This window comes from Conger conger, chromosome 11 (genome assembly GCF_963514075.1).
Source record: "Conger conger chromosome 11, fConCon1.1, whole genome shotgun sequence".
Taxonomy (NCBI): domain Eukaryota; kingdom Metazoa; phylum Chordata; class Actinopteri; order Anguilliformes; family Congridae; genus Conger; species Conger conger.
In genome coordinates this window covers 17,917,474-17,943,413 of record NC_083770.1, presented here as the reverse complement: position 1 = coordinate 17,943,413, position 25,940 = coordinate 17,917,474, and the positions used below count along the sequence as shown (strand labels likewise).

Below are 25,940 nucleotides of genomic sequence, written 5' to 3'. Positions count from 1 at the left end.
TTTACAGTTGAAAACATCATCATAAAAATTTTCAGAGTGAGTCTTGTTACCACATACATTTTGCTCTCTTCTACCTCTCTGTGTTTTGTGTTGGCTACTTGTTTTCTACAAGTAGCTACTAGGTGTTTCCTGTATTAGTTTAGTTAGTTATGTGACAGCCTTCTTGCATGTTAGGATGATCATTTCTAATGTAAAATAATTCCCGTTTCTGAATTACCTCTGGTGCAGTTCACTGGCAGAATCCAGTGGGTGGTAACATCGGCCTCCTCATGTTTGCCAACCAGTGATTATGTTATTCAGGTCACATTTTATGGAATGAGGCAGCCATTGTTGTCACGTGACAGGTAGGGTAACATAACCATGGCGACAAGTGTTGTCATTGTGCTGCTTCTTTTTTTTTTTTTTTTTTTTTTTTTGCTTTTATTCACTGGTTGAGCGATCACCATTTTTAAGCAGCTTGGTTTTTCTCTCTTCAGAAGGCGTTTACATAGTATCTATTGTTTGTCTTTGATATCTGTTAGATGTGTATATGGGATTATTTTGTAAAGGTTTGAAAAATATGTTCTAATTGAACAAATTATAAAAAAAGAACATTTGAGGTTATTCATTTTAAGGAAAATTTAAGGTATATATATTTTTTATTTTATGTTTCTTTTCAGTATAGGGGTGACAGATACAAGATTTAAAGGTTTACTAAAATAATTTGAAATCACATGACACCCAATTTGGCACTTGTAATGTTGTAATTGATGATCAGTGTTGTAATCTGTGTAATAATGTGGATGAAGGTTTTTCTAATTACCACACACCTACCGTATTAACATGGCAGACCTTCAACATGGCGTTTTCCCAAGGCACACAATAGCACATGCATGTCAGTAAAACGGCGTGCGTGTGCGTGTGTGTGTGTGTGCGTGTGTGTGCGTGTGTGTGTGTGTGTGTGTGTGTGTGTGTGTGTGTGTGTGTGTGTGTGTGTGCGTGTGTGTGCATGTGTGTTGTTGTTCTGCACAAAGGCGTGAGTATGCATGTCAATTGTCAAAAAAAAACAATGCCCTTGAACCTAGACTGCTTTGAGGTTGGGTCTATAGTGGCTGGTTTTATGCATGAACTTGAACTTGACTCTCAGTCAGCCATAGAGATGCAGTGTGCTGGCCAGGAGCAGCCCATTGGCATTGTGGGATAGAGTGCCAGCATCTGCCTGCTCTGTGTTACTGATCTCAACGATTGTTCTTTTTTATACATTGTTGGAAAAAAAAACATTGTAATTATTATTATTATTATTTTTAAATAATGTCAAGTGATTAATGGTTCTTTTAAAATTTTGTTCACAATGCAGGAACCTGTCTGTAGTTTGTGTTGTGTGCCATAACAAGGACCGCATGTACTGTGAGGTTTAGCAGTCAGGAATATTTATTAATGATGAGCATAAACAGACGTATGAGTAAATAGGTAGTGTTAAAATTGAGCTTTCTACAAAGGCTGGCTGGATAACAAAATGTAAAAAATTTTAATTGACACAAAACACATTTGTATGTTGAGATGTGTGTGTGTGTGTATGCGGTGTATGTGTGTGTGTGTGTGTGTGTGTGTGCCTGTGCTTTGTTTATGTTACAGCAGCATTTCCGTGCACAAGCCTTTTGCCCCCTCTGTCAAAGCTCACTGCGGTCAAAAACCTGAGGATGTGGTAAAGCCAGCAGCAGGGTTAATTGGAGGCCTTTATTTAGAATTCCAAAGATAAGGTATTTAAATGAGGTACGGTTGTTAAACAAGCGGTCCTTTATGTGGGCTCCAGTGCTCTCCTTCCACCCCCCCCCCCCCCCACATCCCCTCCTCCCCCCTCCCTTCCCGGCGCGTCTCTGTCACACGCAGTGGGCTTTCCCGCTGATTGGTGTCGCCGTGGAAACAGGAGGTGAGCTCACGGTTTGCGCGCCGGCTCCGGCGAGCCTCTCTGAGCGGGGCAGGTTCCTGTAGCGTGTACGCGTCCCCCCCCCCCCTCCCCCCTCGCCGTTCGTCCTGTCCACGGCGCCCTGCGCACACGCATCCAGCGTCCCGAGTCTCCCAGGCAGCCCGTCCCCCCCTGCGCTTACACAACACACTTCTGGGATGGATGTGCGTGTGTGCCCCACACCGTGCCCCGTGCGGCTGGCTGGGCCCCAGATATACCGCCGTCGGGATAGCCCAGTGGCTCCTCGACACACCGTCGCACGACATCTTAAACGCTGAAGCCATCGATAATGCGGCACTACGACATCGTATATTTAATCATCGCCGCCGAGTGCAAATCTACTTTAACGTAGAGTGACTAGTGTCTGTGCTACTGGAAGGCTGTGCATACACCCGCCCCTAACCCTCCCCACGCAGTTATGCCATCCTCAGCACCGGATAGCTCATAGTTAAGATATCAGTGTAATGCTAAACCAAAGTACCGCTCCTGTGTCTCTCAATGGTTTTGTTGAATATTTTTAGTGCTGCCAGCCGGACTGCTATGAGACCCCCAGCCTCCCTTGTAGAAAAAAAGGTGGAGAATAACAGGTGTGGGTAATCCAGGGAATCGTGGCTAAGCCGTTTAATGACATCAGGCATGGATATTTACACTCGTTGAAAGTTCCTGAGGGGATTAGCGCACGTCCGTGCTGTGCCGAGCTTTCAAGAGGCCTCCATGGACGGTGGTCATCCTTCAGGCCACAGGCCCCTGCATACGAGTGTGTGTGTGTGTGTGTGTGTGTGTGTGTCACACAGGGACTGATGCAATCAAGCTGCAACGTGTTGTTCTTAACTTTTCCCTGTCGAGGTTAGGCGGATGGGTCTTATTTTGGGCTGCTTGTGCAGTTCTTTTGCTCCGGGACTTTGCTGACCAGGGTAAATGTGTGGAGGTGTTCATATGGAGCGGATGTTTGCCTATGTTTTCCGCTCAGTGTTAACAGGAGTATTTTTGGCCGATTTAAAGGTTGGATCTTAGAGTCGTGATGCTTTACCTTATGTCCTTTTCATGAACGCATTTGCATGTTTTAAAACATTTAGCATTTGTGAGCCAGGTGAAATTTGTAAAAGTGTAGTGCGACGGTGCGGTGTTTCACATTTGGATTTTCTATTATTTTTCCTACCGAAACCATACGGGCGAAAGAGCTGATCACGTGCTGACCTCTTTTTCAAATAAGTTTCACTTTTACAGCTTGGGTTGTTTTATTTTGGGAATGAGAGAGAAATCTTCCCAGAGGTTACACTTAGAAAGTGTAGCCAGAGAGCTGTGTCAGCACATCCACTGAGCTCCCTCAACTTATAGAAGTCCTTCAGCCTTTCGCAGAAGGGCCCGGGTGTCACTTTGGTTCACTAAAATGTACGTCAGTGTCACCAGCGGAAGATTAGAAGCCGTTCACCAAGGTTCATCTCTTTTTTCTTCCGTAGTCGCTCCTTAAAATTCAGGACAAAGGTGGAGGCAGAGGTTCCTGGTCCTGTTTTTTGATCTGACGTTACAGGCATCGCTCATATTGTTTGTAATATTAATATGATTCAGTATGTTGATCTGGAATTATGTGATTAAATCCAAGCCATTAACCATTGGGTCAGTGTGATAAGTGCCTATGTAAATTGAATTGAAGCAGTAGCATGCTCGTTCATAAAAATGTTCTATTTTATTCTAAACATGAGTATTTTTCGCGTAATCTTGCAATAAATGCATCTCCATTTTTACTTTTCAAATATCAGTGCTTATCTTCAAATCAAATTATAAAATGTAGACTTATGTATTTTTCCCATGAGTGTAAATCTTTATGTGCATTTGACTGTGTACATATTCTGGGTAGTCATACAGTATATGGATTTATTGCACTTCAGACCAGCACTTTGATAAAATACAAGTTATGTTTGAGTACACAGTCTCGATATGTTGATATGCCGTAAGTACATCATGGCCAATTCAGATTGTGTTGAGCTACACTATTGTGCAGTTAATCCGCAAACAAAGAATGTTTAAATGATCTTGGCAGTGCCCTGAATTTGTTATTAATTTTACAATTAGCAGTTTAACGCCATGTTTTATTAAGCACGCACTCATTTTTTTACTTTGACTGTATTGCAGCCATAGTAATCCATACGACGGTAGCCAAATAAAGCAGCGTTTTTTTATGGAGAGGATTTCATTAGAACACACAGTGTTTTTACGAAGTGTGTTTATTAATTGTAAAAGTGCAGGAGGTCTTAACTGGTGAACTGGCTGTCATTTTGATTTCAGTGTGGCCCATTAGATTTGGATTATGTAAATGCTCCATAATAAATAAATTACTATAATTGCATTTGAAATACCCAGCAACCCCATAAGATGAAGGCATGTAAATAATACATTACATGTCATTGAATTATTTATCTCTGCTAATTCCAAATAACTGAAGGCCTGGGCCTTGAGTAGAAAGAGAGAAAATAAAAATTAATATTTAACTTTTTTCCTTTTTTTTTTTTTTTCATTTGGTTAATTCATGACATCATGAAAATACTGCACCCATATTCTATGTATCAAAATAACCACCATTCGCCAAAATCAACATAAAATCCAAAGCCTGTTTCGAAAACCTTAGTATTTCTGCTTGTGAACTTTCTTTTCGAATGAGCAAAAAATAAACCAAAATTAAATAAAATGCACTTGGGCATTATTGAATAATGGGCACAAATGAAGATGCGGGGCGAGCGTTAATTATCTCCGTCCTGCGTTGTGAGTTTTCCAGGGTCAGGATGTATTGTTACAGGCTGTACATCATTTGGCAATTAAGTGATTTTACAGACGGCGGTGGCGGGGCCCGTTTACGGCGCGCGTACAGTAGCGCTCGTTTCTTACATTAGCATCTGCCCGCTTTATGCAAATCCGCCCAGAAAGGGCTCATACATAAACGCGCGCGCGTCAGCAGTGACACCTCATATCCTCACCAGAAAGGGGAAATTAAAAATTCATCAGAGAAATCTCCTCGATCCGGCCTGCGTGCCCGCCAAGACGCAGATGAGCGGCGGAACACTGTAATGTTGGGCTTACACCAAGCTAGCATTCCTTCCTGGGTGCCACCATCTTAAGGCTTTAGCTGTGGTGAGCAGGGATAGACCTAAAATGTCTGCTGGAACATGGTGGCTGTTTTTTTTTTCCTCCCTTTTTTTGCATGTGTCACTAAACAATGAGCGAGCGTAGCCCCGAATACCAATTATTTAATTAGCACTGTGGCCTTCTGCGCATACGGAGCAGGACATTAAAATGCATAATCCACTCAATTACTGTCTCACACGCATGTGCGCCTTGGCATCCTGTGCCCCGTTCGACCGACACAAAGTACTCATCTCCTCCTGTATGAATATATATTTAATCCCAGGCTATTATAAAATAACTTGTATGCGGGAATGCTTGTGAGATAGGCCCTATATCAGCTGGCTCCCTCGATGAGATTTATTAAGTCACACAATTTGCACGTGTGTAATGCGCTCTATGCACGTGGCCGTGTCCTACTGCAGGATACCGTCCTGATGACGCTCTGAGAGACTCACACATGCCGTATACTGTCTGGGTGATACAGAAGCCTGACTAGCCTGACGTTGCCATTGATAATGTACGCACGGTCCGTAGTGAACGGTACCCTCTATGTTAATTTGTAACTTTGCGGAATAAATGACATCATTCTTGAATTTGGAGTCGTTTTTTTTATTTTTTTTACTGTAGCTAAATTCCATTATCTGGCCTGTAAGTAGTAGGTTAATTATTGTTATTTTTAAATGAATGGCTACGTGAATGTATGGCACCCATGCACCCCCACTCCCCAACACACACACATACACACAAACAGTCTCCAGTTTGCTGTTACTCCAATCACAGTTTGAGTTTACTAAAATAAAAGACAGACAGGATGTAGTTTGTGTAAATATAATGGAATAGAAGCACAGTACGGCTACAGTGTGACGTGCATGTACAGTGTTAGATACTGCATAAACCTCTGGTACATGCACCAGTGTGTTCAGTGTTTGATATACAGAATATATACAGTGCAGTATATCAACATTTTGTTTTTCTCTTTTAAATATTGGCCTTTTGTCCCACAGATGAATGACACAGTGATACATTAACTTTTATGGACGGATGGTCACATCGCATAGGAAACAAGGTGTGCTGATTAAACTCTGAATGAGTGCAATTCTGATAGAGTATGTTTGATCCCATTTATCCTCTTAGAATACATTTATACTGCATACTGTAAAAAAGGGCTTCTGTTACATTCATTATTTGCATTGATACTCTCAGAAAATGGTGCGTCTCTTTTTTTCAGTTCTACCCAGCCCCTGCTGTGGGGCCCGTGCGACCCTGTTTCTGCCCGGGTCAGGGGTGTTTAAGGCGATGTAGAGGTTTCTTGCTATGGTTCCAGCTTCCCTCCTTAGTCATTTCGAAGGACTGGAGCTGCAATCCCTCGCATGGCTCGCTCTGCGATTTGCATGGCGCTTTATCTCCACGGTAACGCGGCCCACGGCCACCGTCAGCGGACGTAAGAACGCGGTAAATTATTTTCTGACTCAATGTCGTGCATTTTTTTGCTAGTTTGTCTTGGCCCTTCCGCCCCTGACCACCTGCCTCTTTGAATGTGCAAGACGACACAACGGTCAAGGCTCCAGGGCTTTTCACTCGCCCCTGAAAACCTGTGCTCCTATTGGCTAAAGACATGCATTTCTTTCCGTTCCCATATATTTTGTGTTAAATGCAATATTTCTATTTTCGTTTGTTCGAGCCCTGCGACTTACAGCACCTTCCGTACCTTTTTCCAAACGCATGTGAAGATGGAGGTTAATTCAACCATTGAACCAGGTCCCCGGTCTTTGACCGAAGCACAGTGATTGGTCAGCCTACACTTGGTCTTTTTTAAAATGGCCGCAGGATTCAGGTGCTAATGCCCGTGGCCTTCTCCCCCGCTTTCCACCTGTTCCCGGGGACGTCTTTATGGTTTCCACCGGCAGATAATGCGCACAATATGCGGGTGTCGAGCGGAAGACGCCGCATATTTGCTTGTGCAGTCCTGGAATTGTTGTAATTCCATGAAGACTGTGTAAAAGAGAGGCGGTGTGTAAGGAGAGGGGATGTAGAGGTCACGACCTGCTGTATGAAGAGAGCACGGACATCTACAGTGTGTGTCTCGCAAAACCGCTTTTAGTTTGCGCCCGTTTTAGTTCATTTATTTATTTTATTTTTTTAAGGGCGGGGGCGCGCATTTGCGAAAGTGAGCAGTTGTAGCGTGATGGTTTCTCATTTGTGCAGATTGTATCAATTCATTTCACGCTTTAATGGCTTCTCATTTTGACCGAACCGTCAAAGTGTATGAGTGTGTGTATGGGAGAGACTGTGTGTGTATGGTTGTATGTCTATATAATAGTGTTTGTGTGTGCATGTGTGTGTGTGTGTTTGTGTATGGGAGAGAGAGAGAGAGAGAGAGAAAAAAGAGAGAGAGTGAGGGAGGGGGGAGTGTTCTTGAAAACATAAACAGTGTGAACAAAATGTGGAATTAAATTCTGGGTGAATGGCCCAGTGAAGTGTGTGTGTGCGCGCGCGCGTGTGTGTGTGTGTGTCGTTGGAAATGCCCTAGACTGCTGATACAGGAAATAGGTGTGCGTAATTAAATTTGTGCATGTTTCAAGCACCGCCTGTCATTTGTTAATGGATTGCGAGACGGTGTTCCGGCTGGGCGTGCGGGCATGCGCCTCTGTGGAGAGAGAGAGAGCGGTGACACGCGCTCTGTGCCCCTCTGAGCTGGCAGCCGGAAACAAGACAATGGATAATGAGTCACAATGTAGACACTGATGCGTTCTTACCTTTGAATGCTTCTCACGAGGAGCAGTGTGTGTGTGTGTGTGTGTGTGCTGATAAGCCTGTATTCATTTCAGTGGGGTGAATGTTTCAATTCAACTCATAAACAGATGTAATATTTACAGTACTAATGGTAATACAACACTACATCCATTATCTGTATACCTGACTAAGTAATCGCGGTCCTTATGATTACGCTGCAATTAAATTTCATTGGGATTCTGGAGATCGCATCCATGTATATCTGTCCTCTGTCTTCATTGGTACAATGTGTGTGTGTGGTAATGTGTGTGCATGTGTGCTTGCATGTGTGTGCACGTGCGTGTGTTCAGATCAGTGAGTATACTGTACTCTGTGTCTCTGTGTGCGTGCATGTGTGTGCAGTACCATGTTTAGTGTCTGTAGCAGCAGTGGTGTGTGTGTGTGTGCGGTACCATGTTTAGTGTCTGTAGCAGCAGTGGTGTGTGTGTGTGTGCGGTACCATGTTTAGTGTCTGTAGCAGCAGTGTGTGTGTGTGTGTGTGTGTGTGCAGTACCATGTTTAGTGTCTGTAGCAGCAGTGGTGTGTGTGTGTGTGTGTGTGTGTGCGGTACCATGTTTAGTGTCTGTAGCAGCAGTGGTGTGTGCGGGCGGTACCATGTTTAGTGTCTGTAGCAGCAGTGGTGTGTGTGTGTGTGCGGTACCATGTTTAGTGTCTGTAGCAGCAGTGGTGTGTGTGTGTGTGTGTGTGTGCGGTACCATGTTTGGTGTCTGTAGCAGCAGTGTGTGTGTGTGTGTGTGTGTGTGTGTGTGTGTGCGGGCGGTACCATGTTTAGTGTCTGTAGCAGCAGTGTGTGTGTGTGTGTGTGTGTGTGTGGTACCATGTTTAGTGTCTGTAGCAGCGGTAGCTGGACTCCATCAGTCAGCCCAGGCCAGCCTCGGTGATGGAATGCCTCACACATGTAGTACAAAAGCCTGAGCGCGTAGGAGAGCAGGAGAGAGATGGGAAGAGACAAGCCACACGGGGGAGGGGGGGAGCAGGAGGAGGGGGGGGGGCAGTGCGGTCGGGATACAGAGCCCCCCTCTCTTTAATACCCTCACCGCAGCCCCGTGGCACACACACTGGCACACGCGTGTAGTCCACACACTCCAGTCAGCGGGCACAGAGGTGAGGTCCTTGCTTTACCAATATGGCCCCCGGGCAGGACTCTCCCTCCCCCCACGCGCCCGGGCTCCTCCGGCTGTGCTGTGGAGCGCCCTCCCCTCTGCCTGCCAGGAGCGGAGCGGAGCCCAGAGCGGCGTTAGCGACACACGCTACTCGCCCGGCCTGGCTTATTACGGAGGAGCGCAGGGAGGAAATGTCATTCTGAATTTGAATACTCAGCCCCTCCCCCCCCCCCCCCCTCCCCTCCCTTCCTGTATCTCATTTAACAGAATTACGGTGTTCTGAATGTGCGGATTTGGCTTAAATGCAAAAATAAAGAAATAAAAAAACGTAAAAAATTATTTCATCAAATATTCCTGCTTGGGTTGTTTTGTGTCTGTAATACAGCATATTGTGATTGTCAGAGTGGAGGATAAAACCAACCAGCTCTGTTTCCGTGTTTGTGTGTATGTAAGAATGTATTTTGTGTATACGTGTGTATGTGTGTGTGTGTATGTGTGTATGCATACTTATATATACAGTATGTATATGTGTGCAAGCTTATGTGCATGAATGTAAGAATGTATTTTGTGTGTGTGTGTGCATTTATGTGTGTGTCTGTAGTGCATGCAAGTGTGTGCACATGTTTCTGGAGTATCCTGTCTGACCAAAGTTGGTCTAAAGGTCACCAAAGGCTTAAAATTGAAAATTGGTGATAATCAAATGAGTAGTTGTGTGTGCCCACTTATGTCTGTTTTACTATATGCGTAAATGTACAGGAGTGGATGGTACTGGGTTACAATACATTAGATTTACTGTTTTGTGTTCGATTTAGATTAATTTAATATGTTATGCATTATGTTTGGACAAGTCATTGAATGATATTCAGACGAAATATGAAGCCTGTAGGTTCGGAATGAGATTTTTGACCAGATATTGCTTTTCTTTCAGCTTTCAATAAATGCGATTACATCAATATACATTTGAGTTGTTTCATTTTTTTATTTTATTGAGATGTGCTATTGCATCCACAAAGTACTATTAGTTTTTTTTTTCGTTGGGATATCGTGAACCGCAAGGGGTGAAGCATTTTAGGGTTTAACAATGGTGGGGGAGCTGTTCTTCCTAAAAGGATGATTGTGAGATCAAATCGCAGTGGGAGTTTCACTGAAAATTTCACAATTTCATTACATTTAAAATGTGAGGATGAAAATTCTCCTGGAGAAGGCATTCTGAGTAGCGTATAAATACATGAGAATAAATACATACTATATTTATTTACTGCAGAATCGAAACCACCCATATGGCCCAGCTGATAGAGTTTAATCTTGAATTTATTTCTTCGTTTTTGTCTTTTCCTTCATTGAAATTGGCTAGGCAAGGATCTCAAAGTTTGGTTTTGTTCTCACAGCCAAGAAATAGTATTCTTATTAAGATCGTGCGTGTTTTCAGTTTCTCCGGGTTGTCCCACCCATGTCTCTGATTCACCTCTTGCAGACATTTTGTTGTATTCTCCAGGCCCAAAACTAGGCTACAGCAGTGCATTCTCCCTCACAAAAACACTGCTGATTTTCACTATTTCTTGACACACACACATATTCCTCATTGTTGTTTTCTCTTTTTCGTCTTATTATGGTAATGAAATTCACTATAACCGTCTACTGACTCCATTTTTGAGTAAACAGATATTTCCTGAAGAAAAGACAAAATTTCCATCAAACATTATCTAATGGCGCCAGGTTCGACTCTATAGCAAGCTGACAGCTGATTGGACAAGGACACTTGCTCTCTCGCTTGCTCTCTTTGAACCGATCACTCCCGCAACTCCACCCCAATCGCACACTAAAGAAAGAGATAATGCTGTATGTCTGTTAGCAAACAAATAGGCATGGTGTAAGCCCTAATTTTGGTGTTTGGTGTCTCATCACAGATCACACCTTCACTGTGGCCATGATTTCTTACTGAACTAGGTGTGCTCGGGTCCGTGTGGGAATAGCGAGTGGCCTAGTCTTCGCTTTTTTGGGAAACCCAATCGGCTTTTATAGCCGTCGTTCTGCCGGGTGAACTCAGGAAGTGCCCCAGTCGCTCCTCTTTATCCCGGACCGGGGCGTGAACATTTAATACTTGACCGCTGGCGGTAAGCCAAATGAAAGATCATAATTCCCCTGTATTTACGGAGAGCGGTATCACCCCCGGTGAAGTCCTGCACATTGGTGGAATGAGCCGGGGCCCCCCGCGGTTGGCGGTATGATGTTAGCCTCCCCTGTAAGCGGTTTGGTTCTGGTCATTTTACCCCGTACCCCCCCTCCCCTCCCCTCCTCCTAATCCCTGCAGCGGGATGTGAGTGTGATGGGCGAGGGTGTCGCTAACGCGCGGACACAGGAAGTGGCGCTTTCACGGCCTCTCCCCACTTCCCCCCGGCGCTCTCCGCCCCCTCCGCCGCGCTGGAACGGCGTGCCGGTTCTCCGGGAAGGGCCGGCCCCCGCTCCCGCGGCAGCAGGCCTGGTTTCGGGTCGAGCGATGGCGGGCGATGACTTTGAGCCGTCATCCCACGCCGCCCTTTGATGAGAGATGGCAGCTGTCACTCTCCTGTCAGCGTGAAAGACTACCAAATTCTAGCCCTCGCGTTACGCTCACACCGCTAACTGAGAACCCGTTCCAGTTGTTTCAACAGTGCTCAGTGAACACACACACACACACACACGCAGATACGACTCAAGTCTGTGCTGTCACTGATTACCATAACAAAACCGTGCTCTCAAGTCAAGTCAAATACATGATTGTTCCAATACACCAGCCCAACTCAGTAATGCATAGAAAAGTATTCGAATCCAAAACTACATAAAATTACGTATCTGACCCAGCTCTGGCTCCAATAAATCTGGAACGTTAAAAATAATGGACTTTACGAGCTGAAATGTGAAACCCGTATTTAGTGCCAGCCAAACAAATAAAGAAGCGCTCCAGAAAATGGACGCATTGTGTAATTTGCCTTTGAGATTCTCAGTGCGCGTTATTCCTGCTTTCCGTGTTTGAGTATGTTCTGTGGGGCTCTCCTGGCCTTCTCCGGGGCCCCGCTGCAGAGACCCTGAGGGTCAGCCGGAAGGTCAGAGGCCCTCTCCCGTTCCGGCATTAGGCATCAGAATTCCGGACGGCGCTCCGGACCGGAGCCCCAGTGACCCCGCGCGGGCAGTGCGGTGGGGGGTGGGGGGATCGGCGGACGGGCGGTGGAGCTCTAAGCCCTCGGCGGAAGGCGAGGCGCTCTCCGCGGTTGTTTCCGATGCGTTCTCCGCGCGGCTCTCATATCTGCTCCGCGGTTGGCTGCTGTGAGCTCCGCGGGGGTCTCCATTGAAGCCCGCAGTCGAAGCTCTGTCGCCGGGGAGAGCGCCACACAGCGGCCGAACGCTGACGCCTGATTGGTGTTTTTTATACAGGCAAACGGGCAAACATCAGAATATTGTGGCTTCTTTTCTGATACCTGTGAAGGTTCAGCTGATATTTGTATGAGGTTATCTCTCATTTATATTATGCAAAGTAAATGTGGACAACCTTTCACAGCAAAGCCTTCCACAGAATACTCTCCTCCTGTCCTGAGTGAGCAGTACCTCGGTAGTGTGTATGCGTGTGTGTGTGCGTGTGTGTGTACATTCTTGTCTGTGTGTGTCTGTGTTCTTGTCTATCTGTCCGTGTGTGCATGCATGCATGTCTGTCTATGTGTCCATATCGGCATGTGTGCTTGCATGCATGTGCATGTATATGTGTGTCCGTGCGTGTGTGTGTAGGCATGTGTGTGTTTGCGTGCATACGTGTGTGCGTGTTCATGCACATATATATATGTGTGTGTGTATAAGTCAATGCTCCTATCTGGAGCTCTGCTCAGTCGGATGATATTAGCCCTGTGCAGGTTGTGTGAGAGTGCTGCACTCAGCTCCTGGGTTTGTTCTCTCCTGTTGCAGAGGGGCAGAAGATGACCAGAGTTTACCCCGTGGAGGAGAGCAGGGCGCTGACCTGTGTGAAATGTATCCTGAAGCACACAATACCTGAGGTGAGCTAAGGTCACAAAACCACAGAGCAAGAATTCCCAAGTGCCCCGGGGCACTGGCTGTGTGTACGTGTGTGTGTGTGTGTGTGTGTGTGTGTCTTTATGGTTTACCTGCCTGCCTGTTCTTTGTGTATTACCTACCTGTCATTAGTGTGTGTGTGTGTGTGTCTTTATGTGTTCCCTACATGTGATTGCTGTGTGTGTGTTTGTGTATTTTTTCTGTGTGTATTTGTTTAACAGAAATGTGCCTACAAGGGTATGTGTGTGTGTTTGTGTGAATCCTTGAACTTTTATGTTGGTATTTTGTTTTCTTGTTTTTCTTTCTGTGTATTAGTGCCATGTGTGCACACTTGCAGCTGCATGTATCTGAAGACTGGGTGAATCCAGTGTGTTTAACACTCCACAAGACAAAAATAAACACAAAAACTACATTTGAAGGGGTCTGGTCAACAAGAACAATGTGCAATATCAAAATTATTGACCTGTTTTTAATCTTTACCCCTCTGAATCAAACGCATAAAAGTAGCACGGAAGCCCTGTGAGTCATGACTGGAAAAACTTGATATGTGGTTACTGTCGGATTAATAATGAACTCCTCATACCTAAAAGCAGCTGATTCCACCGCTGGTTTCCCCTGGAGACGGAAGTGCTTCATCCAGCTAGCTTCTCTACTGACTGAGCTCCCTGGAACTCACCTTACTTACCAAGCATACCAAAATGTAAATGAGGGCTGATATGACCTTTGAGTTTTTCAGTGTAATCAAGACTCAATCTCAGCTCCCCAAATAGACATTAATTTCACAAGAACTCATATTTATATATATATATACACACACAAAAAAATGACTTCTTGCGCCAATAAGACTCCGTGGTAGGCAGAAAGTATTTTTGTCATTCTTTAGCACACAACCTGCGGTATCAAAGCAAGCTTCAGTCAACCTGGAGAAGGCCTGGATCTAATTAGCATTTCTCAGTTCTCGCGTATCTTTTATTCTTTGTTTTGGATGTAAAACCATTTTGGACTTTCATATGACTGGTGGCGCAAAGCTAAGGCAGCAAAGTATTTTTGTCTTATCGCCCCGGAGGAGGAGAAAAAGCTTTAACAGTGGAAAGAGGAGATGAAGACTGGAGGCCGCAGCGTGTGGCTCTGAGCGTAATTACCGCGCCCATCTCTCTCAGATGCTATTTGTGGAACACATCGAAGAAGCAATTAAACCGAGGTTACCGTGTCGAGCGAGCTAGGGAACATCATTTAAAACTCGGGGACCTTTGCTTTCAGGTAAAGTGGGCTCCCGGCATTGTTAGCCAATCAGCGACTTCCTCCCGTACCTCCGAGGACTGTTTTTTAAGCGTATTTAAAAAACCTGGTGCCCCAGATGCTTCTGGATTGACCCGAGTGCAGTTGAAAAGCTCAGTTTTAGTGTTCCGCGGCTCTCCAAAACTAAAATGGAGGAATGTCTCTGGTCACATGGATAAACCAAGACCTCTTCACAATCTTCAAGCAATGAAGCTATGTGGAATTTGATAATTAATGGGTGAATTTGGACATGACTCTGGGGCAGCTTCAGTCTAACCACAGTGTTCATTGTCCTTCCAGTGACAAAGTTACCGAGACCTTGTTTAAGAGAAAAATTGATACTGTATATCGATTCAGACATTCACCGGTCATTGATTGGAGAAATATTAAGTGAGCTTTGGAAAATTGTGCCTCTGTTACTGCATATTTATTGATCAGCTTTAAGGATGCGTATTGCATATGGCAGTTAGATTGAATTAGACTGCTCCTATCAGCCTATCGGTGTGAGCCACGATGACATTATTGGTGTAGAGGTTTTCATTCCAGTATTTCCTTTTTTATTTTTGGAATACAAATGATTGTTTGTTTTTTAGTGTTCATTATCATGTTGGCAACTCCCCCCCCCATTCACACACACACAGACACACACACACACACACACAAACATACATTATAATGTATTTTAAAGAAAAGGATTTGTTGTGAGGTTCCCTCTATTCCCACAAGTACCCAGTGAGCTTTGTCTTGTCTTTGTTCCATATACAGTACTGTATATGGATACAGTATGGTGTGTGTATGAGTCTCTGTATGCATGCAGATCTGTGTGTGTGTGTGTGTGTGCGGGCTATAGCTTAGTGAAGCCTTTGCTGGCCCATGTCAGTAGTGTGCTGGACTTATAGCCAGACCTAGCTAATTGATTTAAAGATAGGCCGCAGCTCTGGCTGTTTTGCAAGGTGTTATTGCGAGGCAATAATTGGCAAGCAAATCCCTTTTCTCCCAAATCCTGTTGTTCTTTTGTTCTCTAAATAGTGCCATTCTTGGAGTTTGAGTCCAAAGAAACGCCCCTATGTACCATTTATTTTTAAATAGAAATCCTGAGAGAGCGAGAAAGAGAGACAGGGAGTGACAGAGAGAGAGACAGACCGACAGACAGACAGAGATGGGGCTTTATGCGTTTGGCTGGTTTTGTTCGACAGAATAACCAGGTTCACAGTTACCTATAACTGATATCTACTCCGCTCCTTTGCACGTCAAGTTCGAACTCGAATTTGCAACGCCGTCAAAATCTTTTGGCCCACCGTCCACCCTGCCCCCATCCCCCAAACCAACAAGACACCCGACCAGCCAGCCCGAAATGTGTTTGCTTTTTTAAAATGCGTTTTATTCCACTGTCACGCCTTCACACTTCTGTAATAAGAGCAAACGCCCGCTCGTGAAAATCCGAACGGCTCCAACAATATCTGGTCTGCCACAGCAGCAGCCCCCTCTCCGCTGGAGCGGGGGTCGGAGGGGGGTCAGAGCCCAAGATGAAACGAAAGGAGCGCCGTCTCGCAGACGCAGATGCGCTGTGACAGGAATATGAGATTTCCCTTCAATGTAAACTCTCAACGTCTCAGTTTAGGGTTTTATTTCAGAAACACGCCGCAATTATTCAAGCATCGCCCCCCCCTTCCCCCCACCTCCTTACTTACAGAAGGTTCATAGCCATCTAATATTCAAGTGTTGAGCTGGAAGCGTGAGTATTTCAGAGCAGCTGAACGTTTTAGAAAAAGCATCTGTCACAGGCAGCGTATATTGTTTTCCTTTACACCATTAAACCCAGATGCAGTTATGTGTTTCCTGTATTTCTTCACACGAGGGAAAAAGGCGGCAGAATTGACCCTCGTCGCATACAGTAGCTCGCGCGCGTCTCCATGTTTGCCTCAGACAGAAAGTGCTTTGAAATCTTACCTCCCTCCTCTTTCTCCCTTTCTCTCTCTCTCTCTCTCTCTCTCTGGTTTTTTCCCCAACCCGTGGTAACCGGAAGGAGATCATTAAGTGCTCTGTCTGTTCGCATCATCGTGCGTCGGAGTCGGCAGCGGGGATCGCCCGCCCGTTCGCGGAAGACAATAGACGCGGGTGCGTGCGAGCGCACTCGCTCAGGCGGAGGGGAAAGTGGGTCAGAGCCAACGCGTTAAAAAACACGCCTGTTTCTCTCTCTGCACGCGCACACGCGCCAGCGCTGCAATCAACAGCCGCTTGTGCCGTTTGAAATGCCTGAGCCTCCACCTCTCATTATGTAACATACCTGCTGTACAAAACATATCAAGCATTTACTAGGAAAATTGTCACAAGTATAATAATTCGTTTTCCCTATTTAGAACCATTAGGAAATCACTCCAAATGTACAAAAACAATAGCGGCAGCAATAATAATAATAGTAATAAAAATAATAATAATAATAATACGTTTTAGCATTTTCTTTTCCAGTTTTTGCCTCCACGTTTCGCGTCCCCGTGTAATTCCCTGTTTCGCGGCTTCACGTTGCCGCGCCTCGCCCACATTCCCGGCTGTGACAGCGCATGCTAATCCACGCACACATCCATCCCCTTCCGCGGATTCTCCACACGGCCGCATTACCTTAATGTATTCATTATTTCCGCTGGCCTCGTTTGCGGGGGGAGTCTGGAGCCGATCGGCCCGTGATCTCGGCGAGGAACCCCGAGACGCTCTTTCATTAGATATCCAAGCAGCCGGGCTCGGCCTCCCAGCCGCCGCGCCGGGCGCGTTTCTCCGGCATCATCACTTCGTGGCGAGAACAAAAGGCCGCGCGCACAATAACATTTTGCAAATGAATGTAAATCGCCAACCGGGGGGGGGGAGGGCTGGAGGTGTTTGTAGGGGGGGGGGGGGGAGGGTTGGGTGTTGGTAAAGACCTGGTTTTTTTTCGGTCCCCACAAACCCATATTTCTTAGACAAAGCTAAAGTGTGTGTGTGTGAAGAGACTTGTTTGCTCCAATTCATTCCCATGTCCCACTCCATCAGTATCTGAATAGCCAGATACTGTAGTGTCCCTCAGCTTGGCTGACATGGACTCTCCTAATGCGACGCTCAGCCCCACTGTTATATGAATTGCAAATGCATCCCCAGCATCTTTTTTTTTTCGCTCTTCATCTTTTTTTTTAACAACATATCAGAATCGCTCGCTAAAAATAGAGGATCCCTGTACATTAATACTCTGTTGATGGCAGCGTATTGAAAAAGCATTACTGTTTTTTTGTTTTGTTTTTGTTTTGTTTTTATGTACAGTAAGCAGGCCAGGATATGACCGGCATATAGATTTATTTATTTTTTGTTTGTGAAAAATGCAAAAGCGATTGCTTGGTGTACAGTAGGCTCGGGGGATGCAGTGCAGACCACGTTTGAAATCGGCAGCCAAACGTTTTGCCCTTATCGGGTTAGGACGTTCCCGCGCATACCGTTTAATGGATCTTTATTTTCCCAAGTGCGTTTTTCCCACAGGGCCAGATTATAGGTAGATAGTCTCCTCCCGAATTACTCTTTTCATTTTACCCTTGAATATTTAAATCAGCAAATGATATAAGCTGGCGGTGTATGTAAATCTAACCGTATTAATAATAATGACAACGGCTTGTTATTTTCTCCTGACCCAAGAGTTGATTGAAATTTATATGTATATATATATTTTTTGTTGAAACCCTATCCAGGTCCATAGTACATATGCAGCAGAAACATAGTCAGTCCTGCATCTTCATCTGGTCCTTTTTGCAAGGAAGTCACTTCCCTGCATATTTATACGCAATGATATTGCTACTGTACCGAGTGTTCCTGAGGTAATAGATTCACGGCAGACGCATGGAACCGTACGGAATTCATCGCGGACAATGAACTGCACATTCCTTTGACATCTGTGTACGAGTGTCTGTATTTTCACCCCATGAATGCGTGTTCTTTTTGTAAGAATGTGTGATGGAGTAAACACACATGTGCATGTGGCAGTGTACTGGAAGGCATGTTCCTTTGTGTGTGCGTGTACGAGCGGGTGTGTGTGAGAGCCCACTCCCCGGCAGAAACCCCGGCAGTGCCGAGCGTTATTTTAGCGCTGCATGCATTTGCATAAAGATCAGCCATTTGTGCAGCAGCACATGACACTGAGGAGGAGAGAGAGACGGCTGAAATCAGGGGTTTCTGCCGGCGCGATGATGTGTGTGTGTGTGCGTGTGTGTGCGTGCGTGTGTGTATGCGTGTGTGTATGTATGCATGCACGTGCGTGTGTGTGTATGTGTCTGTGTGTACGTGTGTGTGTACGTGTGTGTGTGCGTGTGTGTGTGCGCGTGTGTGTGCATGCGTGTGTGTGTGTGTGTGTGCGTGTGCGTGTGTGTATGTATGCATGCACGTGTGTGTGTGTGTATGCGTGTGTGTGCATGCGTGTGTGTGTGTGTATGCATGCACGTGCGTGTGTGTATGTGTCTGTGTGTATGTGTGTGTGTGTGCATGTGTGTATGCATGCGTGTGTGTGTGTGTGTGTGTGTGGGTGTGTGTATGTATGCATGCGTGTGCGTGTGTGTGTGTGTTTGCGTGCATGCATGTGTGGGTGTGTGTATTTCTCAAATGTATTTGTCGTGAAATTCACAAGGTAGATAGTACAATGAAATGCTTACTGCAAATTAATGCTTACTGTGGTAATGTATGTGCATGCTATGACCTGTGTAGACGTGTGTTACTGTATGTGTATGCTTGTGTGTATGTGTCTGTGTAGTGTATGTGATAATGTGTGTGTGTGTGTGTGTTAATCTGTAGTATATGTGATTTGTTGTGTCTGCATGTCATATTGTGTGTGTGTATGTGTGTGTGTTAATGTGTAGTATATATGACATGTTGTGTCTGCATGTCATATTGTGTATGTGTGTGCGTGTGTGATAATGTGTCATAGTGCCTGTGTGTGTGTGTGAGAGAATGCGATGGTGTGTGTGTGATAGATACAGAGTGTGTGTTCGTGTGTGTGCCTGCGTATGTGTGTGTGTGTGTGTGTGTAGAGGGGGGCTCCCATGTCTAGCCGGTCTGCAGACACAATATGTTGAGCCCCATGAGCAGGGATGGGGGTGCAGACAGACACTTAGAATAATGCATAATGAGGTTAGCTTTAGCATTCCTGCATGTCTAATGCCCCCCGCAAGATCAGCTGCAGCAGAAGGGTCCAGACGCCGTATGTTTACATGTGTGTGAGTGCGTGTGTGTGTGTGTGTGTGTGTGTGTGCGCGCGTTGGATCTGGCCATTTTTAGCCAGTTAGTTCTTTTTTTTTTTACTGCTTTCTCTCTTTACCCAGATCTAAAATGTGTAAATAAATATCGAAGCATTTTTTAAATGTATTTTACGCAAAAGAGACAGAGGAAGTGAAAGTTTTTTGTATTGGTGTATTTGTGTATACGGTACATACATATGTATATGCTATATGCATAATTTACCTTGCATCAAATGTCAAGTACATTTCCAGGCCACTGTCATTGGTGCATTTTCTTGGTGTCTGTAGCTGGCAGGAGGCTTCGATGGGAGATGGGGGTTGGGGCACTAAGGGCGAGGATGGGGGCGAGGGGGGGAACATGTTTACAGTGTGCCAGCCCCAGCAGGGGGTGTGGGGGCTCCAACCTTTAATTTACATACCACACAATACCGGGGATTAGACTCCTCTCATTTTTTTTTCATCGAGGATTTTTAACATATTACGTGGTTCATAGATCTTCGTGAAGAAAAATTTTAAGATCTCCCGCTCACAGATACAATTATTTGCACGCCTGTGTGTGTGTGTCTACGTGGGTTATGTTTACAATTAAAAATAACTGCAATTTGTTTTTGTAGTAATACTTAAATGCATTCAATTGTATTAAATTCAGTTGTATTCATTAAATGGTGCTACTGTCTGTAGTGTCACACAGCAGATGTATTGATTTACACATGCATTATTTTGGTGCATGTCGTGCCCAGGGTTCAACCCCGTTGTTTTAATGAAACTAAAGAGTGTGCAGCCAGAGCATAATTTTGCCTGGGTCTTTATCGTGCTCACTGCAGTCTGATATCAGCGGTGTTTTCTGAATATTTGTCTGTATTGTAAGTGCAGAGAGGCAGTGCCTGTATTTGTGAGCTTTATGTCTTTCATTATTCACATCATCCAATAAGATTCCAGCCCTTGCACATGCCCCGTGTGTTCAGTAACCCGTTCTGCCATTTTACCCATAATCGCTTCTGTTATACTGCTGACAGGCAGCTGTACTTTAGAGTGCAATTTTGACATAATTTTTTTATGATTTCTTTCATTCACATTCTGAGCAACTACACTTCCTGCCTGGCAGCTCAAAAGGAAACAGAGTGTGAGTGTGAGTGTGTGTGTGTGTGTGTGTGTGTGTCTTTATGCGTCTGTGTGTGTGTGTGTGTGTGCGTGGGTGTGTGTGTGTGCGTCAGCATGTGTGCGTGTGTGTGTGTCTCTATGCGTCTGTGTGTGTGCGCGTGGGTGTGTGTATGCGTGAGCATGTGTGTATTTGTGTGTGTGTGTGTGTTACTATTACATGAAACACATCATGCAATCATTTCTATCAAGGTAGTGAGATAGTGTATAATTCAGAACCTTACAGAACATGATTTTGTGAGATGAAAAATAGAGGGCTTTTCTACAACATGCATGTAGCACGTAGATACCGACACTTGCCCTAAAAGTGTCGGGGCACATGGGGTAGTTAGTGAACTTGGCTTATAACAAACGCTACGCTAACGTGGCAGTTGCTAGGCTTTTGTCTGTTTAAGCTAGCTGAGCGGCCTGGTTGTTTTTGACTGCACCCGCGCCACACTGAATTACGGCGCTCATTTCGACAAGCCTCATCTTAATATTCCCTCTCGTTCGTAACCCCCCCCCCCCCCCCCCCACCCCCCACTCCACTTTATCACAGTGTCTCTCTGCAGACTGGCCCGCTAATTACAAGCACAGAATAGTCCTGTTAGCGTGACAAGCGCACAGACGCCCGGTTACTGCATCCGCTCGGCAAATCAGACCAGGCTGCCTTCAGAGAGCAGATCTGCACATGCGGACTCATAGTCACAGTCGCACAGAGGAGCAGTGTCTTCGCGGGGGGACTGCCACTACAAGACAAAAATTGATTTAAAAAAATGTAAGGAATTGCCTATTGAATACATTCCCATTGCACTGGCACCTTGAAAAGAGTCTCTCCCTCTCTCACCAGCTCTTTCTCCCTCTCTCCCTCTCTCCTTCGTTCATAATGGTGGAGGTCTGCACTAATAGTTTGGGTTTGGGATGCAGTAATAATTATGTATATCGCATAATGAAAAGCAGTAGCACTTGTAGAGAATTCATGCAAGGCCTCGATGTAGAATACTGTATTTTAACAATGACCTGAAGGTTTTTGAAATTGTGTTCCCTCATATTTATAATGCTAAGGCTTAATATTCACTTTTGAGATTGTACACTTGCAAAGGAAAGAGATTTCTGTGAACAAACAATAAAATAACTCAGAGGCCAGACAATACTGGGGTCATGGGCTGTTTACCTATAGTTAAGTAGCAGACTCGTGCTGCAGATTTAATGTAGGATTGGGTTCCTTTGTGCTTCTGAAACTGCTGTGGGTATATTTGAATGAAAAAAAAAATATATATATATATATATTATTGTATTATCTGGAAAATCCAGCAAACTATCAATATTCATATACATTTTCAACCAAGCACAGTTTGATATCTGCTATTAAAAATACTTTTATATTTTATTGAAATACTGTAATATGTTTTGAACAACTTAACTGATTTTTACATTGGTCTGTCATGTCTTCCACGTTTATTTCCATTGAGAGGAGATCTGGGCTCTCACCCCTGCCATCCCACATGCATAAAGCAGTTTCAGGTTTTGGCTTACTAAAGATATGCTATTTGGGAATTTGAACATATCTATGTGAGAATATATTTGTACACGTGTAATATGAATTATTACTTACAAAGGTGCCGAGCTCACATTTGTTCATTTTGAAAAAAAGCTATCTGCCGTTCCTCTGAGACACTGGCATACCCTTGGGCTCCCTGTTTTAAAGTTTCCACTGTCCCTCGTGCTAATGACTTTTTTCGGGGCACTTGTTGGGCTCAGTAAAATGTGGTGGTGGTGGGGGAGCTTATTTATTTGTCCCTCACTCCTGTGTGCTTCTGCCCCACAAATGCCAAGTCTGTTCACCCCGCCCCTGTGTAAACACACAGATGCATCACGCTGCTTTACAAAAGGCTTCTCCTGTGCTCACTGGCAGGGGAGATGGTGCCAAGCTGCAACAGAACCCAGTATCCCATCATGCACTGCCCTGAGGAGCCCACTGTGAAGCTCTGAGCGTCTGTTGTCCCTTGTTTGTGTTGGGTAGGGCTTGTCTTCTTCTGTTTCTCTGAATGCTCCAGAAAGCCAATATGACATCATGGTTTGCCTGGCTGAATGTTACCAGAAATATATTAGCTTTGTCTTGAATTATTGGTCATTCAGATAAGGTCTTTGATACACACTCGCACAGATATACACACACACGCACACACGCACACACAAACACACACACCTGCCCCTGCACACACACTTACTCCCTGTGCACCTATGACATTCCTGAAATTTTTCACTCTTTTCCTCCACTCTTTTCCTCCACTCTTTTCCTCTCTCTTCCCTCTCTTCCTCACACCACGTCGAGTCCCGTCTTCGTTATGCATGGATACACTTAGCGTGCTGTAGATGAACAGTGTGAACAAACCGAGCTGGGAGTCATCCAACACTGAGGATGGAGGACGGGGACTGTAAGCCAGATACAGACAGAGAGAGAGAGAGAGAGAGGGGGGGGGGGGGAGGGGACAGAGAGAGGGAAAAGAGGGAGCGAGCAGGAGAGAGAGGGCACAGAGAGGGAGGCAGGGAGAAAGGGAGAGAGAGAGGTAGCGTTAGGGATTCCTTCTGGCCGGCTCAATGGCCCTTTGTGCCCGGGAGAAGAGCAGAGTTAATCAGGAGTGCTAGAAGTAATTAACGGCAGATTTGGGCCGGCACAACTGCTTGGGTAAACAGGGATTGTTGGGACCGCGCGCTCCCAAACAGGGACAACAATGCCCGCATTGTCCCGGCCCCTCATTACGGGGGGGCCCCAGGAGGGTGGGGACGGGGGTGCGTGTGGGAACCTGACAGGGGACGGGGGGCCAGCGGAGCGGTGGGGTGAGGGGGGGGGGGGGGGGGGGGGGGTCTCTCATGATCCCATTACCGCCCGCTCTGGCTTTTGGCACTGCCGGTGCCAGCTGCGTTTGGGAGAAGCCAAGCCTGTCATACTGTCTACACATAAAACACAGAGAGAGAGAGGGAGGGAGAGAGAGAGAGATGGAGAGGGCGGGAGAGGGGGAGGGAGGGAGAGGGAGCGAGTGAGAGAAAGAGAGAGAGAGAGCCCGTCGTTCTGAGCTGACTTAATGAACGCAGAAGAAACAACACACAATAGAATACATTACGGCTTGTTAGCAGATGCAATCAATTACTGCGGATGACGGAGGGGGAATCTCCTCATCCGAGTTCACTCCCGGCGCTCCGAGTGCAGTCCTGCCCTCGCGCCGCACTACAGTGGAATTCCCACCCAAAAACTTTCATTTATTCCCAAATGTATTATCCGTGAAAATTTCTATTTTTGTTTGTCCCTGGCTGAAATGGATGTACAGTGGTGTGCAAAGATTTGGACACGCCTGGTCAAAAAGCCTTTTAGAATTAAGGTCAATGTGAACAGAAGTGAACCTGACCTCTAAATGGTGCAACGTTAAACATGACACATTTTTTCAAATTACTTATTTTTACAGTTTCAAAACAATAAAAAAGGAAAAAAGGTTTGGGAACCCTGCCAGTTAGGACTTTGTAACTCCTCCTCAGGCAGCTATAACAGTTTGTCTTTCAATTCTCACTCCCACATTCTTCCAGGCACAAAACATCATAATATTTCAATAATAATTTCACATCTGGGGACTGTGGTGGCCATCCCAAAACCTTCATCTGTCTTTCCTGGAAGTACTTCATGGTTGATTTCGAGGTATGATTTGGATAGTTGTCTTGATGGAATACCCAACCTCTCTTCAACTTCAATGTCTGGACTGTCCTTTGAACATTAGCCTCTAGAATTTCTTGATATTTGGTGGAATCCATTCTTCCTTCCACTCTGACAGTATTTCCTGTGCCCACACCCAAGGCATAATGGATCCACCTCCATCTTGCCACCCCAAATATAATATTCTCCCCACCCATACAAGCACATTGGTGTAAATCACCTGGTTGTTTTTGATATCTGTATCTTTGATGACAATAACAACGCAGTCGATAATAAGAACGGTGGTGAAATGTTACATGCCCCATTTTTTCTATTCCCCGGGGGATGGGGGTGTGGACAGGAGGTCCATCCAAACAGTGATTGAGCTCCAAACTCGTTCGTTTTTTTTTATTTTTCTTTCTAGAAACCAGGGCCCGGGAAATCCTTTCTGAGTGACACTGACAATTGCATATCAAACTGTCGCCCTGGTCCCATCAGGCATCCGTGTAAAGTTCTTATCAGTATAAAGGCAAAATACTTCTGTCCTTTTATTGTTTTTTTTCTCCCTGCCTTTGATAAATTGCCCCAGTAATGATGGCAATCTATTCCGTAATATCCCAGTGCGAGCTTTTAGTTTCACGGGGGAAAAGTTTTACAAAAAGTTCAGGGCTGTGTCAGCCTCACCCTACCCGTCTGAAATGGAGAGACTCAAATTGAACTGAGGACCTTTGGGTGATTATCGTCACGACAACCTGAACCCGGGAAGACTCACGGTGGGGGGCAGGAGGAAGGGGACTTTGGCAGGAAGGAGAAACACATTTTGAGAGAAGGGGAGAAATAGTTATTATGGCGCCTTTAGCCCTTAGAAGGCTGAAGCTTATCTGGAATGTTTTTTTTCTTCTTCCAGATTCTAAGTCAGTGTTCTAGAACTGCACTGCTTTCAATTACCAGTAGTGATTGTGACATCAGCAGTAGAATGTTCGGTTAAGAATATTCTGATCACATATTTGCGATCTTATACCAGTTTTTTCACGCCCCTGTGAAATGTTCTGTGTGTAAATCTGTACGATTTGTGTGAAGGAATAGTTTGTGACGATGGCTGTGAGCTGTGTTGTGTTCACGCTGATTTTCCCCATTGCAAGGATAATCCATAACGTAGGCTACTGCATGAGCTGATTACCAAAGTGATTGCTTTAAACTTCATAGATGTGGCTTCTGCTTCGCAAATACTATCTGAAGCTAATGGTAATTTCTGTTTAAATTCAGTTTGATATTTGACTGGCTGTTGTACTCCCTCATTTGACCTGTTTTATCCAGGACTTTGAGACACTCCTAGTGAGTTTATCTTGTGATTCCCCACCCCCAACCCCCACCCTTAGAAATGTACACATGTACTGGCATAAAGAATGTGAGCACACACACACACACTCAATTATTGAAAGGGTGCTTCTGGTTGTTGCACAAGGATACATTTTTGTCACCATTACTATCGTCATGCATTTATCTACAGCTTGTATTCTTTCCCATACCATCAGCTCAAACCCTTTCTCTTTAAATCTGTCGCCCACATGTCCATCGACATTATATACTCAATGTTA

At 45.1% G+C, this 25,940-nt stretch overlaps 1 long non-coding RNA gene across 2 annotated transcripts in view; it reads left to right on the top strand.

Annotated features, from left to right (window-relative positions):
* LOC133141132 (uncharacterized) overlaps positions 1-25,940 on the top strand; it is a 57,635-nt gene that overhangs the window by 10,358 nt on the left and 21,337 nt on the right. For both annotated transcript variants that reach the window (XR_009710053.1, XR_009710052.1), the window contains exon 2: positions 12,895-12,983. This is a non-coding gene — a long non-coding RNA (uncharacterized LOC133141132). The remainder of the gene's footprint in view (positions 1-12,894; positions 12,984-25,940) is intronic.